The sequence below is a fragment of the Mustela nivalis genome (assembly GCF_964662115.1).
Source record: "Mustela nivalis genome assembly, chromosome: X".
NCBI classification, from domain to species: Eukaryota; Metazoa; Chordata; class Mammalia; order Carnivora; family Mustelidae; genus Mustela; species Mustela nivalis.
This window is the reverse complement of record NC_139040.1, coordinates 108,003,320-108,026,925: the sequence shown is the minus strand read 5'-3', so window position 1 is coordinate 108,026,925 and position 23,606 is coordinate 108,003,320. Positions and strand designations below refer to the sequence as shown.

Below are 23,606 nucleotides of genomic sequence, written 5' to 3'. Positions count from 1 at the left end.
GGTTGGAGGCTTCAAGGCTATGAGAGATAACAAGGATTCCAGTCTACCTTCCTAGGTCCCAGTTTAACCTCAGAGGTTCCAACTCATTCTTGTTTGTTTCCTTCCCAACTTCCTGCCTGAGCCCTCAAGCTCCCGCATTAACAGCCTTAGGAACAACAGACTTATGTAGATTTTTTTTTAACTAGCTCCCAAAGTTGGATAAGGTCAAATCCCTGTAATAGATATTTAATACATACAATATCATATATAGCATACAGATAATATATGTATAATATTCTAATTATATGTAATACTCAATTTGTGTGTGTGTAAAAATCTAGTAGTTCTGCTTCTTATACTGACCAAAACAGAGAGTCTATCAACTCTGGCTAGCCAAGATGAATAGAAGGAATTTCTATTTATTTATTTATTTGTTTGTTTGTTTGTTTGACAGAGAGAGATCACAAGTAGGCAGAGAGGCAGACAAAGAGAGAGGAGGAAGCAGGCTCCTGGCTGAGCAGAGAGCCCGATGCGGGGCTCGATCCCAGGACTCTGGGATCATGACCTGAGCCGAAGGCAGAGGCTTTAACCAACTGAGCCACCCAGGCGCCCCAATAGAAGGAATTTCTAATGGCTTCCTTCCACAACAGGCTGAAAATACTATAGTCCTTGGGTGGAAAAAAAAAAAAAAACTGAGATAACCATCAGTGAATCCAAAGAGAGGAAATCCAGAAGACAGAAACAATGGTGGATCTCTACCATCTGGGTCTCACCACTAGGGACTCTTCAGCCTAGGAGCACCCAGCCTCTCCATACTTCCTTAAGGGAACTTTGAAGACAGGATGATATTCTAGAACACTGGAGTCTTTGTTCAGAGTCAGCAAGACTACATCTGGATATCAGATGAAACAACTGACATGAAGTTCTTGTAAAATTTAGGAAGAGAAGATACCCAATTTCACTGTAATCAAGCAATGTAAATTGGAATCAGGTGATTCCATTATCCTTTAGACAAATGCTCAAAGATACCTAAAAAAATTTAATCACACAGACCCTCTAACAAGGCAGTTTTAGTCTTCGGTATTTATCAGAGGTATCTTCACATGTGTGTGAAATGTGTATATACGGATATCCATTGTAGCATTTTTTTTTATACTAGGAAGAGATTGGAAATTACCTAAGTGTCTCCCAATGAAGAATTGTATAAATTATGGTTTATTTATAATTTATCCAATTATCAGGGTGTAGGTATATTCAAAAAATTATAGCATTGTTTATAATAGCAAGAAATTAGAAATTACCCAAGTGTCTTCCAATAAGGAATAGGATAAATTATGATTCATCTATATAATGGAGTGTAATACAATTACTTAAAAAGAATGAAGGCATTGTATGTCCACTAATATAAAACACTTTTCAAGATACATTGTTAAATGAAAAGCAAGACTTGAATAATGTGTGTGCAATATACCCCCTCCCTCCCTCTGTTTTTTTTTTTTTAAATTTTAATTCCAATATAGTTAACATAAACTATTATCTTAGTTTCAGGTGTATAATATAGTGATTCATCAATTCTATACATTACCCAGTGCTCATCATGATAAGAGTACTCTTTAATCCCTTTCACCTATTTAACACATCCCCTCCTTCCCCTCCTCTCTGGCAACCATCAGTTCTCTATATTGAGTCTTGATTTATCTCTCAGTCTCTCTCTCTCTCCTTTTTTCCTTTGCTCATTTCTTTTGTTTCTTAAATTCCACATGTGAGTGAAGTCATGATACTTGTTTCACTGACTTACTTCACTTAAAATTATACTCTCTAGCTGTATCCATGTGATTGCAAATGGCAAGATTTTATTCCCTTTTTTGTGGCTGAATAATATTCCATTGTATAAATATACAACTTCTTTATCCATTCATCAGTCGATGGACACTTGAGTTGCTTCCATAATTTGGCTATTATAAAAAATGCTGCTATAAATACCAGGGTGCATGTATCCCTTTGGATTAGTATTTTTATGTTCTTTGGGAAAATACCTAGCAGTGCAATTGCTGGATTGTAGGGTCATTCTATTTTTAATGTCTTGAGGAAATGTCACACTATTTTCCGGAGTGGTTGCACCAGTTTGCATTCCTACCAACAGCACAAGAGGGTTCCCTTTTCTCCACATACTCATCAACACCTGTTGTTTCTTGTGTTGTTGATTTTAGTCATTCTGACAGGTATAAAGTGATACAGCATTGTAGTTTTGATTTGCATCTCCTTGATGGTCAGTGATGATGAGCATCTTTTCATGTGTCTGTTGACCATATGGATGTCTTATTTGGAAAAAATGTCTGTTCAGGTCTTCTGCCCATTTTTAATTAGATTATTTAGTTTTGGGGTGTTGAGTTTTTATAGCTATGGGATACCAACCCTTGATTAGATATGTCATTTGCAGATATGTTCTTCCATTCTTTAGGTTTCCTTTTAGTTTTGCTGATTGTTTCTTTCACTGTGCTGAAGCTTTTTATTTTGATGTCTTCCTAATAATTTATTTTGGCTCTTATTTCCCTTGACTCAAGAGGCATATGTAGAGAAATGTTGCTATGGGTGATGTCAGAGACATTACTACATGTGCTCTCCTCTAGGACATTAATGATTTCACATCTCATAATGAGGTTTTTAATCCACTTTGAGTTTATTTTTGTGTGCGGTGTTGGAAAGTTGTCCAATTTCCTTCTTTTGCATGTTGCTGTCCAGTTTTCCCAACACCATCTGTTGAAGAGACTGTCTTTTCCCTATTGGATGTTCTTTCCTATGTTGTCAAATATAAATTGACCACATAATTGTGGGTTTATTTGTGGGTTTTCTGTTTCATTCCATGGATCTATGTGTCTGTTGGTGCCAGTACCCTACTGTTTTGATGACTACAGCTTTGTAATATAACTTGAAGTCCAGAATTGTGATGCCTCCAACTTCGTGGTTTTTTTTTTTTTTCAGAATTGCTTTGGCTAATTGGGGACTTTTGTGGTTACACATAAATTTTAGGTTTCCTTGTTATAGTTCTGTGTAAAATACTGTTGGTATTTTGATAGAGATTGCATTAAATGTGTAGATTGCTTTAGGTAGTATAGACTTTTTAGCAATATTTATTCTTCCAACCTTATGTATGTGTGTGTTTTCTTTTTTTAAATTTAAATTTATTTACCCAACTTATAGTACATAATTCGTCTCAGTTGTAGTATTCAATAATTTATCAGTTGTGTATAACACAACTTATCATGAATACTGGGGGGGGGGTGGGTTTTAAATGCAAGAATATCTCTGGAAGAATTCAGATGAAACTAGTTGTTTTCATTACCTGCGGAGAAAGGAATTGGGTACCTAGGGAACTTTCCCTGCTTTTGTACCATGTGTGTCTGTTACCTATTTTTTTAAAAACTTAATTTTCAAAATTATTGCCAATTTGTTCAGAATACTGCTTTTCAAGAGGTAGCTTTGACCTTTGTCCAAGGGCAAGAACAGCCTGAAGAGCAAGAGTGACCTAAGATTACACCTAAGATTAAGAAAGGTGAAACTCAGATTTCTCCAGTAAAAGAGATTCTTCTTGAAATATATTACAGTGATCCAAAACATGTAGAGGCAAGAAAAAAGACATAGACCCAAGAGGGTTGCCAAAGGGTGATATATTCCAGGGAATAAGAGATTTAGTGTGATGAAGGCATAATAAGTTCTAAGGTGGGAAGGGTGCACAGCAAGGAAGACTTAATAAAAACAATGAAGATATTTATGCAGCAGAAACAAGTAAGGCAAACAAAAAGGATGTTTGGAGATGGTTTGTGTTAGGGAGGGTTGGAATCCCAATAGACAGAGGTAATTAAAACCCTGTAATAAAAGGAGTTTGGAGATGCAACAAAGACAGTGAGGTAAAACTCCAAATATGTTTTTAAAGATTTGTTTATTTATTTTAGAGCAAGAAATAGAGATAATGGGGAAAGAGCAGAGGGAGAAGGAGAGAAGCAGACTCCTCACTGAGCATGGAGCCCAATGTGGGGTTTGATTCCACAATGCTGAGATCATGACCTGAGCTGATGCTCAATTGACTGAGCCACCCAGGTGCCCTGCAAAACTCCAAATATTGATAATTATGTATGTGGAATACATCATACAAGAGAAGAATTCTTTTTTTTTTTTTACAGTAGTTGTTTATAACAAAGGGAAGTCATAGGAGCAGTCCTGAAACATAGGCTCCAATTCAAGTAAAGGACAAGGGATGCTTCTCTAGCTAGTGAACTTTGGATGACGAGATCCAGGTAGAGTGAAGAAGGCATGCACCTTGGTATACAATTTTGACAAGACCTCCAAATCCCTTAAAATTGTGATGGTGGGCATCTGGGCATGAGCACCCAGTATACCAATTCCCTGTTCTCTTAGATCCTGTAACAAGACAAAATACCCCAGTTATGAATGGAATTTTGCAAACATACTTTTCCACATTTGATTGAAGCACTTAAAAGTAGAGTAATTGCTCTTTACAAGCTACAAAATATGCTTTTGTAGCTGCTTAATAAGTTGTTTTACCTGACAGTTGACAAGTAACTTGTTTTCAATGTCAAAAATAGTGGTCTTGGGGCACCTGGGTGGCTCAGTCGTTGGGTGTCTGCCTTTGGTTCAGGTAATGATCCCAGGATCCTGAGATTGAGCCCCGCATTGGGCTCCCTGCTCGGCTGGAAGCCTGCTTCTCCCTCACCTACTCCCCCTGCTTGTGTTTCCTCTCTCACTATCTCTGTCAAATAAATATAATATAATATAATATAATATAATATAATATAATATAATATAATAAATAGTGGTCTTACATTTATTAAGTACTTTATAATTTTTAAGAGGATTTTCTTTTTCTTTTTTTTTTTAAGACAGAAAGATTATGCATGTGCACAGCGGGGAGGGGCAGAGAAAGAGGGGGAGAGAGAGAATCTTAAGCAGGCTTTATGCTCAGTGCAGAGCCCAATGCAGGGTTCAGTCTCACAACCCTGTTATCATGACCTGAGCTGAAATCAAGAGTTGGTTGTTTAAACATCTGAGCCACCCACTCACCTTAAAAGGATTTCCATAAATTCCTTTACTTGTTTTCCGAACAACACAACTGTTTTTTTTCTCAAAGCACTTCTGTGATAAATGTAGGTTATTACTACCTAATTATTACCTATTTGTGCCTAATTTTGGAGCTATAAAATGGCTTGTTCAAAAGTCACACTATTGGTTTCTACAACATTCAGTGTTCCCAGAGCATTCTATACTTTCAATGCCATTCTCATCAAAATGCCAGTGGCATTTTTCAAAGTGCTGGAATATACAATCCAATTGTATGGAACTAGAAAAGACCCTGAATAGCCAAGGGAATATTGAAAAAGAGAAACAAAACTGGGAGCATTACGCTGCCTGATTTCAAGCTCTATTACAAAGCTATGATCACCAAGACAGCATGGTATTGGCACAAAACCAGACACATAGATCAATGGAACAGAATAGAGAGCCCAGAAATGGACCCTCAACTTTATAGTCACCTAATCAACAAAGAAGGAAAAAATAGCCAATGGGAAAAAAGACAGTCTCTTCAATAAGTGTTGCTGGAAAAATTGGATAGCTATATACAGAAGAGTGGAACTTGGCCATTCTCTTACACTCTACATAAAGATAAACTAAAAATTGATCAATGATCTCAATGTGAGGCAGGAATCCAACAAAATCCTAGAGGAGACCATAGGCAGTAACCTTTTCAACATCAACCACAACAACTTCTTTCAAAACACTTCTCCAAAAGCAAGGGAAACAAAAGTGAAAATGAACTTTTGGGACTTCATCTAGATAAAAAGCTTCTGGGGTGCCTGGGTGGCTCAATCGTTAGGCATCTGCCTTTGGCTCAGGTTTTGATCTCCAGGTCCTGGGATGGAGCTCTGTGTCAGGCTCCCTGCTCCATGGGAGGCCTGCCTTTCCCTCTCCTACTCCCCCTGCTTGTGTTCCTGTTCTTGTTGTCTCTCTCTTTGTCAAACAAATAAATAAAATCCTTTAAAAAAAGATAAAAAATCTTCTGCAGAACAAAGGAAACAGTTGCAAAACAAAGAGACGACCCACAGAAAGGGAAAAGATATTTGCAAATGACACTATAGATAAAAGACTGGCATCCAAGGTCTATAAAGAACTTCTCAAACTTAACATCCCAGAAACAGGAAATGAAGTCAAAAAATGGGAAGAAGACATGAACAGACACTTCTCCAAAGAAGACAAACAAATGGCTGACAGACACATGAAAAAATGTTCAATAGCCTTAGCCATCAGGGAAATGCAAATCAAAACCACATTGAGATACCACCCTACACCAGTTAGAATGGCAAAAATTGACAAGACAAGAAACAACAAATGTTGGAGAGGCTTTGATGAAAGGAGAACCCTCTTCTACTATTGGTGGGAATGCAAGTTGGTACAGCGACTTTGGAAAACAATATGGACGTTTCTCAAAAAGTTAAAAATAGAGCTACCTTATGATGCAACAATTGCACTACTGGGTATTTACCCCAAAATGCATATGTAGTGAAAAGAAGAGCTATATGCACCACAACGTTCATAGCAGCAATGTCCACAATAGCCAAACTATGGAAGGAGACAAGATGCCCTTCAACAGATGAATGGATAAAGATGTGGTCGATAGATATAATGGAATATTACTCAGCCATCAGAAAGGATGAATACCAAACATTTGCTTTGACATAGATGGAACTGGAGGGGATTATGCTAAGTGAAATAAGTCAGAGAAAGACAATTTTATATGGTTTCACTCATACGTGGAACATAAGAAATAGTGCAGAGGATCATAGGGGAATAAAGGGAAAAATGAAGGGGGATTCAGAGGGATAGACAAACCATGACAGTCTATGGACCCCAGGAAACAAACTGAGGGTTTCGGAGGGGTGGGGTGGGGGGATGGGTGAACCTGGTGATGGGTATTAAGGAGGACATGTATTGCATGGAGCACTGGGTGTTACACGCAAACAAAGAATCATGGAACACTACATCAAGAAAACTAATGATGTACTGTATGGTGACTAACATAATAAAAAATTATAATTAAAAAAATTTGGTGGTCTATAAATTTGCCATCATCCTGTAAAAACAGGCTATACTAAACTGAAATAAATTAGAAACTGAATTAGTTGGTGTATAAGTTAGGTTTCTTCAGAGAAATATATAGACATAGACATAGATACATAGATCTTTCTTTCTTTCTTTCTTTCTTAGAGAGATTTCAAACAGTTTCCTCATATGGCTGCAGGAGCTAGAAGGTTCTAAATCTGCAGGGCATGCTGACAAGCTGTAAATCCCACAAAGAAATGAATGTCTTAAGTTGGAAGGCCAACTGGAGACAACATTCCTTCCTCAAGGTGGTCTTTTCTCTTAAGACCTTAAACTGATTGGATGAGGCCCACGTACATTAGGGAGAATAATCTACTTTACTCAAAGTCTAGTTATTTAAATGTCAACCTCATCTAAAAAATACCTTCAGCAGCATCTTCGTTAGTATTTGGTTAAACAGTTAGACACCGTAGCCTAGCCAAATTGACACAAAAATAAACCATTGCTCTCGGGATTTGGAATGCTTGTGTAACTCATATCCTAAATTAATGGCTTAAGCAAGTTAGCATTCTGTTTTTTTAAGATTTTATTTACTTATCTATTTGAGAGAAAGTGAGAGAACACTCATGAGTAGGGGTAAGGATGGAGGGAAAGTGAGAAGCAGATTCCGCATTGAACAGGGAGCCCAACTCAGGGCTGGATCGCAGGACCCCAAGATCATGACCTGAGCTGAAGTCAGATGCTTAATGGACTGAGCCATCCAGGTGTCCCAAGAAAGTCAGCTTTCAAGTCAGCAGTCAAAAGTAGCAGTCCAGAGCTGGTATAGTGACTCAACAATCATTAAGTGTTCAAACCCATTCCAGTTTGTTGCTCCATTATCCTCAACACATAGCTTCTGCCTCATGTCCCAAAATGACTGACTTAGCCTCAACTGTCACATTCTCATTCAAGTTTGCAGGAAAAGGGGAGGAGGAAGAGTGTCTACTTCCTTTTAAAGACACTTCCTGGGGGCATCTGGGTGGCTCAGTGGGTTGAGCCTCTGCCTTCAGCTCAGGTCGTGATCTCAGGGTCCTGGGATCGAGTCCCACATCAGGCTCTCTGCTCAACAGGGAGCCTTCTTCCCTCTCTCTCTCTCTGCCAGGAAGTGCCAGACACTTCCTGGGAGTTTCCCATATCTTAAACACATGATCCAGAATTTAGTTATCTAGCCGCACTTAGTTACAATGGAGGCTGAGAACTATTGTCTTTATCTTGGTGTCTATTGACCTGGCTAAAACTCTGGGAATCTGAACTTGGGGATTCAGAGAAGAAAGAATGGATAGATATTGGAAAGAGGTATACCATGTACAGTTTACTACACTTAATAACTGAAGGGATGCTCTTTCTTCCATGGTGTACACCATAAAAGATTCAGAGCTACTCATCTGTGAATGCAAATTACTGAATGACACATAAAAATATGCTTAGTCTATACATAGTTGAAAACACTACAGATCCAGGGGTACTAATCCCTGTACAGTCTATAGTTAATTTAAAATTCTTGATTTTTAATGTACTGAACATGAAGGTAAGTGATGGCTACGTGAAAGTAGGCATTCTGTATATAGCTGGGTGCACTGCACAACTTAAGGGGGGCATTCACATTCTGTTCTGTTCCACAGATTTTTCTGCACTTCATCTTAGCCAAAAGGCTGAGAAGCAATCCAGAGACCTTTCTGGACTCTTTATATCTTCACTGTGGAGGTAAAAATGGCCCCATAACCGAAGACTTATTCCATCTTCAGTTGTGAGTACTGCACACCCAGAAGTTGCCATTCAAATCAAAATCTATGCCAGGTTTATTTCTTGATTCCTGACATGCTCAAAATAGAGGTAAATACTGATAATTACAGTGCACAACTCAGTTGGTATCATTTATGTTATGTATACCATGAAACTTTCTGGTCTCCTCCTGTGGTTAATGTGTAGTTAGTGACAGTCTCGTAAAAGTAAATGTGAACATACTCCACAGTTTAAGGGATTCTATTAATATTATAATCTATCTCATGAATCTTTCTAGATCTATCATATATTCAGTGTGGAAGTTTGTGTTGGCCACATGAAATTAGATGTGTATTTTAAATGTATATATTTTAAGTACACTGCAAAACAGAAGTGGTGATCCCAGTCTATGCCATGGATCTTTCTAATCTCTTCATATGCTCAGTGTGGGGATAGATAATGGTCGCATGACAATAAATGTATCCTTGTACATTTGGGTACACTATACAACTGAAGAAGTACTAGTCAAAGTCCCTGGTTATTTATGGCCTTGTCATATGTTAAGGTGGGGGTAAGTGATGGCCATATCAATTTATACTTATTTCACTTACACTTGGATATACTGTGCTATTCAAGGACTGAGAGCCACACTCCAGTCTTTGCCATGAATCTTAGAAAGATTCTTTATATGGCCAGTATGGAGGTTAATGATGGCCTTATAAAATTAGATTTACTGCATATAAAGTTGAGTATACTACACAGTTTAAAGGCCACCAATCCCATGAAGAATTCTGGACCCATATACTTGTGGGGGTAAATGCCACATTCAAGTAAATATATTCTGTGTAAATTTTGGTGCACTAAAAAATTTAAGGATGTCAATCACATACTAGTTTGTGACACAGATCTTTCTGGGCTCCTCATAGGCTCAGTGAGGAAGTAAGTGATTTCTACGGTAAAGAAGGGTTATTCAAAATGGAAATCTAAACCACAAAGAGACAGCATCTCATACCTGGCTATTATCAAAAGGATGAAAAAACAAGTATAGACCATGATGTGGGAAAAAGGGACTCCTTGTACACAGTTGGTTGAAATATAAGTTGGTACAACCACTATGGAAAACAGTATGGAGTTTCCCCAGAAAATTAAAAATAGAACTACCACAGGGTCCAGCAATTATACTTCTAGGTATTTGTCTGAAAACAAAACAAAACAGGGGTGCCTCGGTGGCAATGGATTAAGGATACAACTCTTGATTTCTGCTCAGGTCGTGATCTCAGAGTTGTGAGATCATGCCCCATATCAGGCTCTGTGTTCAGTGTGGAGTCTGCTTAAGACTCTCTCTCCCTCTCCTTCTGTCTCTTCCCCCTAAAATAAATAAATAAATCTTTTTTAAAAAGTGCTAATTTAGGGGCACCTGGTTGGCTCAGAGGGTTAAGCCTCTGCCTTCAGCTAAGGTCATGGTCCAAGGGTCCTGGGATCAAGCCCCGCATCAGGCTCTCTGCTCAGCAGGGAGCCTGTTCTCCCCCTCTCTCTGTCTGCTGCTCTGCCTAGTTGTGATCTCTGTTAAATAAATGAATAAAATCTTTTTTTAAAAAGTGCTAATTTAGAGGCCCCTGGATGGCTCAGTTAAGCATCTGCCTCTGGCTCAGGGTCCTGGAATAGAGCCCTGTGTCCAGCTCGCTCTGCTTCTCCCTCTGCCCCTCCCCACTATTCCTGCTCCCTCTCTCTCTCACAAAAATAAATAAAATCATTTTTTGAAAAAGCACCTGGGTGGCTCAGTGGGTTAAACCTCTGCCTTCAGCTCAGGTCATGATCTCAAGGTCCTGGGATCGAGCCCCACATTGGGCTCTCTGCTCAGCGGGGAGCCTGTTCTCCCCACCACCACCTGCCTCTCTGTCTACTTGTGATCTCTCTCTCTGGCAAATAAATAAAATCTTTTAAAAATTAAAAAAAATAAAAAATCACTAATTTGAAAAGATAGATGTACCTTCATGTTCACTGTAACATTATTTACAATAGCCAAGACATGGAAACAACCTAAATGTCCATCACTGGATGACACAGATAAAGAAAATGTGGTATCAGGAAAAAGTATCCTCAACAAATGGTGTTGGGAAAACTGGAGAGCAACATGCAAAAGAATGAAACTGAACCACTTTCTTACACCATACACAAAATAAACTCAAGATGGATTAAAGACCTAAATGTGTGACCTGAAACTATAAAAATCCTAGAAGGGAACACAGACAGTAATTTCTCTGACATTGGCTATAGCAACTTTTTTCTAGATAGGTCCCCTGAGGCAAGGAAAACAAAAGCAAAAGCAAAAGCCCAAAAATATTGAGATTATATCAAATAAAAAGCTTTTGCTTGGCAAAGGAAACAATCAACAAAACTAACCAGCAAACTACTGAATGGGAGAAGATATTTGCAAATGACATATCAAATAAAAGTTTAGTATTCAAAATATAGAATGAACTTGTAAAACTGAGCACCCATTTATTCATTTCTATGGTCTCATGAGTTAGATACTAGTCATATCCCATTTTTTTTCTTTTTTTTTTTTCATATACCATTTTTAAGAATGAGGAAACTGAGCTTTCTTTTCACCCTCCACAACCTCTTGCAAGCACTGCTCTGGCTGCACCGCGTCTGCTCAGAGTTCCCGGCTCTGCTAAGCTAGCACCATCACCCTTTATCTCCAACCACCATCGTGATCATCTCCTGGGACCTCATCCGCTAGGATGAGATGTTGTCCACCATCTACAAGATCTGGGAGATGACACAGGGGCTGTGCCTGGAGGTGGAGGGGAGGATGGTCAGGAGGACAGAGGGCAACACTGATGACTTGCACATTGGTGGAAACGTCTCCACATGAGGCCCCGAGGGTGAAGGTACAGAAAACCCAGTCACCGCTGGTGGTGATACTGTCCTGAACCATCACTTACGGAAACCAGCTGCACCAAAGAAGCCTACAAGAAGCACATCAAAGATTACATCAAATCAGTCAAAGGCAAACTTGAAGAACAGCAGCCAGAAAGAGTAAAACCTTTTATGACAGGGGCTGCAGAACACATCAAGCACATCCTTGCTAACTGCAAAAACTACCAGTTCTTTCCTGATGAAAACATGGACCGAGAGGGCAGGGTTGCTCTGTGGGACTATTTTGAGGATGGCAGGACCCCACACAGGATATTCTTTAAGAATGGTGTGGAAATGGAAAAATGTTAATGAATTTGGCTATGACTTTGGATGTATCACCTGTTGTCATCGCTGACTGCTGCTCTTCATCCACATGACACCAGGACTTAGACAAATGGAACTGATGTCATCTTGATCTCTTCATTTATTTTGACCTTGATTTATCTCAAGTGGAGTGATTTATAAAAGAAAGAAAGAAAGAAAGAAAGAAAGAAAGAAAGAAAGAAAGAAAGAAAGATTAAAAAATAAACTTGTCAGGGGGCACCTGGGTGGCTCAGTGGGTTAAAGCCTCTGCCTTCGACTCAGGTCATGATCCAAGGGTCCTGGGATCAAGCCCCGCATTGGGCTCTCAGCTCAGCAGGGAGCCTGCTTCCTCCTCTCTCTCTGCCTGCCTCTCTGCCTACTTGTGATCTCTCTCTGTCAAATAAATAAATAAAATCTTGAAAAAAAAAAAGCTTGTCAGGGTATCTTCAAATAAAATGCATTTAAGCTAAAAGCATGGGTGGGGGGATGGCGCCTAGGTGGCTCAGTCAGTTGAGTGACTAACTCTTGATTTGAGGTCAGGTCATGACATTGAGGTTGTGGGGTCAAGCCTTACATAGTACTCCACACTCAGTGGGGAGTCTGTTGGAGAATCTCTGTCTCTCCCTCCCTCTCCTTCCACCACCTTGCTCTCTCTCTCTCTCTTAAATGGGTAAATAAATCTTCAGGGAAAAAATAAACTGAACAAATGAGGAAACTGAAGCACTTACACAGCTGTTAAGTAATAAAGCCAAGATTTTAATTTAGGTCAATCTGAAACCATAGCTCAAAGTACGCAATCTTGTAAATACCTCTTTAAAGTATGCTGTCATTCTATTAATGGTTTTTTGAGCAGAGAAATTTAGCTGCTTCATAAATACTACATTTTGGAAAAATGGAAAGCTCATTGATGGAAAATGTGAAGCAGGAGATCTCCAACTGTCATGTGTATAAAGTGCCATATTAATTAATGTGCTCCAGTGGCTGAGATTTCATTCTATTCAAAGGAGATTAAATGTAAATTTAAAAAATTATGATGGTAGCTTTCCCTTGGATCTTTGCCTAGTAAAACAGTCAAGTATGATGAAAGCGAAAAGGGTTTATACAACCTTCTCAGAGGAAGCTCAGTTCACTTTGGGGAAAGTGAGTTACTGCAGAGATAAGAAGAATGTATCTAAAGGAAGCTATTGTGGCTGTGTCTTCTTCCTGCTGGACCTGAGCCTTCCACGTAGATCCTGAGACCGTATCTCAAGACCTTTTTAAAAGCACCATTATATGAATTAATGAATACATCATTAAAAAGTGAAATTAAATTCAAATCCTTCGGAAAAGAAAATGAATACTCGAGGAGAGTGATTCTGTAGCTACATTGGCCAACACAATTAAGTTCTAGCTTATAGATCATTCCAGTTAGTCTGTCAGTGCAATATTGAACTGCTAACAAATTAGGGAGAGATGGTCTTCACACACAAGCTTCTGTTTATAAACATCAGATGTTTCTGGAACCACAGTTTTTGCCGGGGAGGTTTAATTTTGCCTTGGAGTTTAAAAAGATTGGAGTAGTTGGGCTCTCAGTCCCATATTGAACTTGAGTTCAAAGAGGTGAGCCCCGTCTCAAAATGGTGGTAGAGCCACTGCCCAGTCGCCCTGGCCCAACTCCAGCCATCACTGCTGCCACCAGGGTGAGGAGGGCCATGATCCAAAGGAACCAGAGCAGTTGAAAAAACTGTTTATTGGTGGTTTGAGCTTTGAAAATACAGATGGTAGTTTAAGAGAACATTTTGAAAAATGGGGTACACTTACAGATTGTGTGGTGATGAGAGACCCCCAAACAAAATGTTCTAAGGGTTTTGGTTTTGTGACTTACTCTTGTGTTGAAAAGGTGGATGCAGCAATCAACCACACAAGGTTGATGGGCGTGCAGTGGAACCAAAGAGAGTTGTTTCTAGCAAGGATTCTGTAAAGCCCGGTGCTCATCTAACAGTGAAGAAAATTTTTGTTGGTAGTATTAAAGAAGATGTAGAAGAATATAATTTGAGAGACTACTTTGAAAAGTATGACAAGATTGAAACCATAAATGTTATGGAAGACAGACAGAGTGGAAAAAAGAGAGGAGTTGCTTTTGTAACTTTTGATACATCATCATGATACAGTTGATAAAATAGTTGTTCAGAAATACCACACTATTAAAATGGCATAATTATGAAGTGAAAAAGGTGCTTTCTCAACAAGAATTGCAGTCTGCTGGATCACAAAGAGGTTGTGGAGGTGGATCTGGCAACTTCATGGGTTGTGGAGAAAACTTTGGAGGTGGTGGTAACTTTGGCCATGGTGGAAACTTTGGTGGAAGAGGAGGCTATGGCGGTGGAGATGTTGGCAGCAGAGGTAGTTATGGAGGAGGTGCTGGTGGATAAAATGGATTTGGAGGTAATAGTGGCAACTATGGTGGTGGTCCTGGTTATAGTAGTAGAGGAGGCTATGGTGGTAGTGGACCAGGATATGGAAACCAAGGATGTGGATATGGAGGTGGTGGTGGAGGATATGGTGGTTACAATGAAGGAGGAAATTTTGGAGGTGGTAACTATGGTGGTGGTGGGAACTATAATGATTTTGGAAATTATAGTGGACAACAGCAATTCAATTACGGACCTGTGAAGGGGGGCAGTTTTGGTGGAAGAAGCCCAGGCAGTCCCTATGGTGGTGGTTATGGATCTGGTGGTGGAAGTGGTGCATATGGTAGCAGAAGGTTCTAAAAATTTTTCATAAGAAAAGGGTTACAGTTCTTAGCAGGAGAGAGAGCGAGGAGTTGTCAGGAAAGCTTCAGGTTACTTTAAGACAGTCATCCCAAATGCATTAGAGGAACTGTAAATATCTGCCACAAAAGGAACGATGATCCATAGTCAGAAAAGTTACTGCAGCTTAAACAGGAAACTCTTCTTGTTCAGGGCTATCATAACCACAGTTTGCAAAAAGTGCAGCTACTGTTTAATGCAATGTAGTGGCAATTAGATGTACATTCCTGAGGTCTTTTATCTGTTGTAGCTTTGTCTTTTTCTTTTTCTTTTCATTACATCAGGTATATTGCCTTGTAAATTGTGGTAGTGGTACCAGCAATAAAAAAACAAGGAATTTTTAACTTTTCAAAAAAAAAAAAGATTGGAGTAGTTGGAATATATTCTCAAAGTTGAACTATTCTTGAGCTTATGTAAAAACCAGTAACAAGTATACTTATCTTAAAAGTTGAATTTCTGTAATGAGCAATTCCATGAATATTGAATGCCTTTTAAGCTATACGATACCACCCTTGACTTCCTCAAGATGTTAAAAATGGTGCTACCCTACACCCTAGCAATTGCATTGCTGGGTATTTACCCCAAAGATACAGATGTAGTGAAAAGAAGAAATACATGTACCCCAATGTTCACAGCAGCAATGTCCACAATAGCCAAACTGTGGAAGGAGGTGAGATGCCCTTCAACAGATGAATGGATAAGGAAGATGTGGTCCATATATACAATGGAACATCACTCAGCCATCAGAAAGGATGAGTACTCACCATTTGCTTTGACATGGATAGACTGGAGGGGATTGTGCTAAGTGAAATAAGTCAAGCAGAGAAAGACAATTATCATGTGGTTTCACTTATAAGTGGAACATAAGGAATAACACGGAGGAGAATAGGCAAAGGGAGGGAAAACTGAAGGGGGAAAAATCACAGAAGGAGATGAACCATGAGAGACTATGGACCCCGACAAACAATCTGAGGGTTTCAGAGGGGAGATGGGGTGGGAGGATAGGGTAGCCAGGTGGTGGATATTGAGGGCACATGTTGGGATGAGCACTGGGTGTTATATGCAACTAACGAACCGTGGAACATTACACCAAAAACTAATGATGTACTGTATGGTGACTAATATGACATTAAAAAAAGAAATGTAAATAATACCAACAGAAGAGAAGCTATTTCTACTTTCCTTAGATATTTATTTTTCCAATAGAAGTGTTAACAACACCATCAAAGTCTAACTTCCTCAAACCTGAAGATGTCTCCTGAGCCTTGGATTTTTATTTCCATTTATTCTGTTCCTGAGTCTCTGCTGTGACTTAGTATGGAAACATACACCTTGATTGATTTGCAGACTTAAAAGAGATCATTTTTGCCATGATTCCTTTAGAGTTTATGTTAATCCATCATTTGGATTTCTGTTTCTAGCTGAGATGGAGTAATAGGGTCTGGATTTACAGGAACAAAGTTATGAAACAACAGTTTTCAAAACATTGGTCATTAAGCAATGAAGGACAATAATCACCAAAAACAGGAAACGTAATAGTTAAGCCCTGTGATTGCCATAGAAAATTGAATCCAGTAATATATAAGAAGGATAATAAATCATGATCAAGTTAGGTTCACCCAGGAATACAAGGCTGGTTTAATATTAAAAAGTAATCATTTGGGGTGCCTGGGTGGCTCAGTGGGTTAAGCTGCTGCCTTCGGCTCAGGTCATGATCTCAGGGTCCTGGGATCGAGTCCCGCATTGGGCTCTCTGCTCAGCAGGGAGCCTGCTTCCTCCTCTCTCTCTCTGCCTGCCTCTCTGCCTACTTGTAATCTCTCTCTGTCAAATAAATAAATAAAATCTTTTAAAAAAAAGTAATCAGTTAAGGGACAACTGGGTGGCTCAATAGGTTAAGCATTTCATGTCAGCTTAGGTCATGAACCCAGGGTCCTGGGATTGAGCCCCACATCTGGTTACCTGCTTAGCAGGGAATCTGCTTCTCCCTGTCCCTCAGCCCCTCCACCCACTCTTGCCACGTGCTTTCTCTCTCTCAAATAAATAAAATCTTTTTTTAAAAAAGTAATCAGTAAAGACTCTCAACAAACTAGGAATAGAAAGGAGCATTCATAACCTCATAAAAGGCATCTATGAAAAAATGCAACTAACCTTATACATAATGGTGAAAGACTGAATGCTTTCTCTCTAACATCAGGAACAAGGCAAGAATATTTCCCCTTACCAATTCTGCTCAAAATTATACTGGACATTGTAGCCAGTGCAAGAAGGTAAGAGAAGCAAAAGGCATCCACATTGGAAGGGAAGAATAAAACTGTCTTTATTCACAAATAATATACTTTCCTATGTAAAAAAATCTTCTGAAATAACATAAAAGTTACTTTAATAAGTGAGTTCAGTAAGTTGTAGAGTATAAGAACAGTACGGAAAATAATTACATTTCTATATAGTAGCAATGAAAAATTGGAAACTGAAGTTATAAAAATATCTTTTACAGGGGCACAAGAAATATAAAATAACTATGAAAGAATCTGACAAAAGATGTGTGATACTTGCAGACTGAAAATGTAACAAACACTGCTTAGAGAAATTAAATATGATCTAAATAAAAGTAGAAATAATACCACATTCCTGGCTTAGAAGACTTAATATTATAAAGACATCAATTCAAAGCAACCCAGTTAAAATCCGAGCATTATAATTTGTGAAACTTAACAAGAGAATTCTAAAATTTATATTAAAATACAAGTAACCAGGACACCTGGGTGGTTCAATTGGTTAAGCTTCTGCCTTCAGCTCAGGTCATGATCCTGGGTCCTGGGATCGAGTCCCACATAGGGCTCTCTGCTCACTAGGGAGTCTTCTCCCTCTCCTCTCCCTCTCTCCACCACTTGTGCTCTGTCTCTCTCTCTCTCTCTCTCTCGCTTACTCTCTTTCTCAAAAAAAAAAAATAAAATACAAATAACCTAGAATACTCAAAACAACTTGCAAAAAGAGGAGAAAAATTGGAGACCTTTATTACTTGAATTCAGGACTTGTAAAGTTGCAGTTGGTATTGGTATAAAGATTCATAAACATATCAATTGATGAAGATAGGAAATCCATAAATAGACCCCCATACCTACTTAGATGATTTTTTACATCTAAGTTGATTTTTTACATAGGTGCCATGGCAATACAGCACAGCAAGATTAGTTTATTCAACAAATTTTGTTAGAACAGTTGGATATCATTATGCAAAAAAGCAAACATTATACCTCATGCCATGTACTAAAAATTAGCTAGAAATGGATCAGGAACAAAAGTGCAAAACCTATACTATAAAACTTCTAGAAAAACATGAAATAAAATACCTGTGACATTAGGTGTTGTTTTCTTAGATATGACCCAAACTATGATACATTAAAGAAATGATAAGTTGGACTTCAATTAAATTAAGAACTTCTGTTCTTTAAAAAAACATTATTAAGAGAATAAAAAGACAAGCTTCAGATTGGGAGAGAATAGATGTAAATCACATATCTGATAAATGACTAGTATCTAGAATATGTAAAGAACTCTCAAATCTCAGGACACCTGAGAGGCTCAGTGGGTTAAACATCTGCCTTCGGCTCAGGTCATGATCCCAGGGTCTTGGGAGTGAGTCTCACATTGAGCTCCCTGCTCAGCAGAGAGCCTGCTTCTCCCTTTTCCTCTGCTCCTCCCCCCCAGCTTGTGTGTGTGCTCTCTCTCTCTCTCTTTCTCCCTCTCTCTCCCTCAAATGAATAAAATCTTCATTAAAAAATCTCTCAAATCTCAATAATATGAAAACAACCCAATTTAAAAATGGGCAAAAAAATTGAATCTATACTTCATAAAAGAAGATAAATGGGTGATGTTCAACATCATTAGTTCAAGGAAATGCAAATTAAAATCATCAGAAGCTACTACTGCACACCAAGTTTTGGCAAGGATGTGGAGCAACTGGAACTCTTCCCGTGTATGTAAAACAGTGCAATCACTTAAAAGTTAACACTTTATCAAATAATTAAACATATGCCAGCCATATGATTCAGTTATTCCTCTTTTAGTTACTTGTCCAATGAAAGAAAAATAAAAGCCTACATCTACATGAAGATTTGGATATAAATGTTCATAGCAGCTTTATAAACACTAGAAATATCCCAAATGTCCATCAATGAATGAACTTAAAAAATTGTGATGTATCATGTTGTGGTATATTATTAAACAATAAAAAGGAGGGGCGCCTGACAGGTTCAGTGGGTAGAGCATGCAACTCTTGATCTTGGGCTTGTGAGATTGAGCCCTACATTGGAAGTGGAGATGACATAAAAATAAAATATTTTTAAAAACAATAAAAAGGAATGGGCTAGTGGTACATATAGTAATAAGGATTAATTTCAAAATACCTTTGCTGTATTAAAAAACAAACAAACAGAAATGAGTATGTACTACATGATTCCACTTGTATAAAACTCTGAAATATGCAAAATAATCACTAGCAACAAAAAATACAGCAGTGCTTGCCTGGGGAAAGGGATATGAAGACGCTTTGGGGGAATGGAATATTTTTTATCATTTTTTATTAAGATTTTATTTATTAATGGGGCACCTGGGTGGCTCAGTGGGTTAAGCCTCTGCCTTCGGCTCAAGTCATGATCCCAGGGTCCTGGGATCGAGCCCCGCATCGGGCTCTCTGCTCAGCGGGGAGCTTGCTTCCTTCTCCTCTCTGCCTGCCTCTCTACCTGCCTACTTGTGATCTCTCTCTCTCTCTCTCTCTGTCCAATAAATAAATAAAATCTTTTATATAAAAAAAGATTTTATTTATTTGAGAGGGAGAGATAGAGAGTGAGCGCATGCAAGAGCGGGAGATGGGAGAAGCAGGCTCCCTGCCAAGCAGGAAGTCTGATCTGGGGTCTATCCCAGGACTCCGGGATCATGACCCAAGCCGAAGGGGGGTGCTCACCCAACTGAGCCACCCAGGTGTGCCGAAATACTCTTTATCTTGATTGGTGATCTGTGTACATCTTTCAAAAGCCATCAGAATGTACTCTTCAAGTATGTGAAATTCATTGTATATTAGTTATGCTCACTAATTACATTTTATCCTACAGTAAATTAGCTTGCTGTATCCATTTTTTAAAACTTACTTATTTTAGAGAGAGCATGAGCAGGGGGAGGGATAGAGGAAGAGGGAGACAAGCAGACTCCCCACTAGCAGGGAGCCCCTACCCAGGGCTCAATCCCAGGACCCCAGGATCATGGCCTCAGGTGAAACCAAGATTCCAACACCCAGCCAACTGAGCCACAGAGGAGCCACTATCTTGCTGTATTCTCACTGTTACATCTGATACTTTGGCATCAGTATAAAAGACTTAGAAGTATTAAAAAGAATGAGAAACATGATCAAAGGGCAGCTGCCTTGTGGGTTAAAAGAATGCAAAAATAGGGGTGCCTGGGTGGCTCAGTGGGTTAAAGCCTCTGCCTTCAGCTCAGGTCATGATCTCAGGGTCCTGGGATTGAGCCCCGCATCAAGCTCTCTGCTCGGCAGGGAGCCTGCTTCCCTCTCTCTCTCTCTCTGCCTGCCTCCCTGCCTACTTGTGATCTCTTTCTCTGTCAAATAAATAAATAAAATCTTTTTAAAAATGCAAAAATAACTTCAGTCAATGAGAGGTTAGTACAGATGGGGAAGCAATTTTAGAAATAAATGCTAATTATTCCTCCTTTCATAAATTATTTCTACGTATATTTTGTTCACAACCTGTTTTGTTCCTCGAAGTTAAAGTTTTTTTAAACTTAAAATTTTAAAGATAAATAAACATACACATTTTATTGAAGAAGGAGATTGCAATCATTGTGACCGGTTACTATCAGAAACTCTGGCATGCTTTGTAATGTATATAGGGGCTGAGCGATGGCAAATTTTTTTTAAGGTAATGAAACAAGGGTGTTACTTGTCAATAAATAAAAGTCAAACATGTATTAGAGGGAGAAATGAATTTCTCTTATATACATTTGCCTTTTGTCTCTTATAGACAGAACTTTAGAAGAAAATAAGTTTATGTGAAAGCAAGATACGCGCCTGGGTGGTTCAATCAGTTAAGTGTCTGACTCTTGATTTCAGCTCAGGTGGTGATCTTAGGGTCCTGAGATTGAGCCCTGTTATGGGCTCCAGGCTAGGTGTGGAGCCTCCTTAAGATTCTCTCTCTCCCTCTTCCTTTGCCCATTCCCCCCAGCTGTAGAAAAGAATAAAATATTGCCATTTGCAGGAAGGTGAATGGAGCTAGAGAATATTATGCTAAGCAAAATAAGTCAGGTAATGACAATTCCACAGGATTTCACTCATATGTGGATTTTAAGAAGCAAAACAAATGAGTGAAGGGAAAAAAAGAAAGAAGCAAACCAAGAAACAGACTCTTAACTCTAGAGAACAAACTGATGGTTACCAGAGGGGAGGTGGGGGCGGGTATGGGTGAAACAGGTGGTGGGGATTAAGGAGAGCACTTGTGATGAGCACCAGGTGATGTATGGAGGTGTTGCATCACTTTGTTGTACACCTGAAACTAATATAACACGGTGTGTTAACTGGAATTCAAATACCCCTCCCTGAATGCTGAAATCCAGATCTTTTTGAGAATTCCGGGTCATGACTAAGTGGATGAAAGAGAAGTCGTTGTGGTGTCATGCCAGCAGAAGTTGCCGGAAACCCACTGGTAACTTGCTGGGGAAAATCTCTCCTCAGAGAGGCACCCTGCTGTAAAACCATTCAAGATGAGTGCCAGGCAAACTTCTGGACAATAGATGGGGCCGGCTTCTGTGCACTGTGGGACTTGCATGCTGAAGAAGCAGCATTAGTGAAGCCCAGCATCTAAATGAGCCTGCTGGGCAAACACATCGGACCTTGGTAGGAAATCCTGTCCTCCGGCAGTGTCTCTTCAAACACCTCTTACGGAACTGAACACTGTGCAGCTAGTAGAAGACAATTTCAAGGGTCCTGACCCATTTTCCCACCCGCAGGTGAAGAGGGTAAATTTGGACCTGAGAGTCAAGGAAGCACTAACTGGCACAGGAAGTGAGAAAGGAGAAGGAAAGGAGGCAGTGCACAGAGTGATGAAGACCCTGGAGATGACCTGATAGCACACCTCACGCAAGCCCACAAGGTTCTGAGGAACAAAGGAGCTGAGTGCTGGTCCTCCTCAGCCCTCCAGCCACAGGATTTTGGATCAGTTACTATCTCTCTGCAGATAAAAACAGTTTATTTTTTTAAAGATTTATTTATTAGAGAGAGAGAGAGAGAGAGCACAAGCATGTGTGCACGAGCACACAGGCAGGGAGAGGAACAGAGGTAGAAGCAGACTCCTTGCTGAGCTAGGAGCCCAATGCGGGGTCTCAGTCCCAGGGCTCTGGGATCTTGACCTGAACCAAAGGCAGATGCTCAACAGACTGAGCCACCCAGTTTAATACTTGCTCTGGGTCCCACCTGCTTTCCCTTCAGAAAACTATCATGGGGCATCAGGGTGGTGTAGTTGGTTGAACATCCATCTCCCAGTTTCTCTTAGGTTGCGACCTTGGGGCCATGAGACCAAGCCCTGCATTGGTCTCTGTGCTCAGTGCAGAGTCTGCTTGAGATTCTCTCTCTTCCTCTCCCTCTATTCCTCCTGTTCGTGTGTGTGCTCTCTTTCACTCTCTAAACTAAATGAACCAATCTTAAGGAAGGAAGAAAGGGAGGGAAAGAGGAAGGAAAGAAGGAAGAAAGAAAGAAAGAAAAAAAGAAAAGAAGAGAGAGAGAGAAAACTAACTATGGTGTCTCGGGCAGGAACAAATACCCCCATCCTCCATGGTCTTCACGTCACAGGCTGAAGTCATATGGTGGCTGACTCGGGGCCCACAAGAGTTTACCCGAAAGTGATGGCTTGAGCAGACAGTATAGTCATTTAGCCAGTTTACCCCTCCCCAGCAGGCAACCAAAAAAAGCAAAGGAAGGGCAACGTAAGAAACATTTATTAAGTGTTCTTTACCACATAAGCCCTTGTGTACACACTATACATTTGCATATATATTTTATACACATACTTTTTCCAGAAGACGCACCTGAAAATTAGTGACTTGTCCAAGTGCCAGAGCTCTGACTTCAACTCCTCCCTTGTCATTCTGGTTCCAGACTTCAGTTTGCTAATCCACGTGGAATGTCAGGGCTCTCTGTAGATATCACCGAGATGAATTGCTGATAATACAAAGCTGAGCTTATTCTTACTGCAGTAAAAGACAGCAACCTTGACAGAATTTGGGGTGGGGAGGTGAAGCCAGGATGTTATGAGATATTCGAGTCTGGCTTAAGGAAGGCCTTTTTGGTGAGGAAGTCTTGGTTAGGATTAGGTAAGGATGGTGATGTCTTGATTTAGGACTGGTCACCCCAACAAGGTGAGGGTTTTAAGACAAGGAATTCAGAGTCTGGCAGGGAGTAATATGTCTTTCAGGAAGTTCCCAGAATGAGCAATAAAGTCATTTGCAACTATTACCTTCTTGGGCAAGAGTGTGCTGAAACAGCAAGTTAAGGTGACAACAACAAAGTTTGAAGTAAGAAAGTCACATTAGTGAGTGTAGACAGTAAGCTCTGTGGGTATATATAGTTTAGGTTGTTATCCTGTAAGGTTTTTCTCTTCTTATTGATGGTCACATTCAAGCATGATATGTGACCAATTATTCTGTTAATGGGATGATCATTAACCAATTTCAATA

The 23,606-nt window shown here is 39.5% G+C and overlaps 1 long non-coding RNA gene and 2 pseudogenes across 4 annotated transcripts in view; 2 read left to right on the top strand and 1 right to left on the bottom strand.

Moving 5' to 3' along the window:
* The window catches only part of LOC309856574, a 30,883-nt gene extending 7,574 nt beyond the window's left edge, over positions 1–23,309 (bottom strand). For both annotated transcript variants that reach the window (XR_014307288.1, XR_014307289.1), the window contains exon 1: positions 22,959–23,309. This is a non-coding gene — a long non-coding RNA (uncharacterized lncRNA). The remainder of the gene's footprint in view (positions 1–22,958) is intronic.
* Positions 11,606–12,232, top strand: LOC309856573 (translationally-controlled tumor protein pseudogene; annotated as a pseudogene). Its single transcript has one exon. The product of its transcript is annotated as a translationally-controlled tumor protein pseudogene (transcript).
* Positions 13,814–15,299, top strand: LOC309855863 (heterogeneous nuclear ribonucleoprotein A3 pseudogene; annotated as a pseudogene). Its single transcript has one exon. The product of its transcript is annotated as a heterogeneous nuclear ribonucleoprotein A3 pseudogene (transcript).
* Positions 23,310–23,606: the final 297 nt, after the last annotated feature.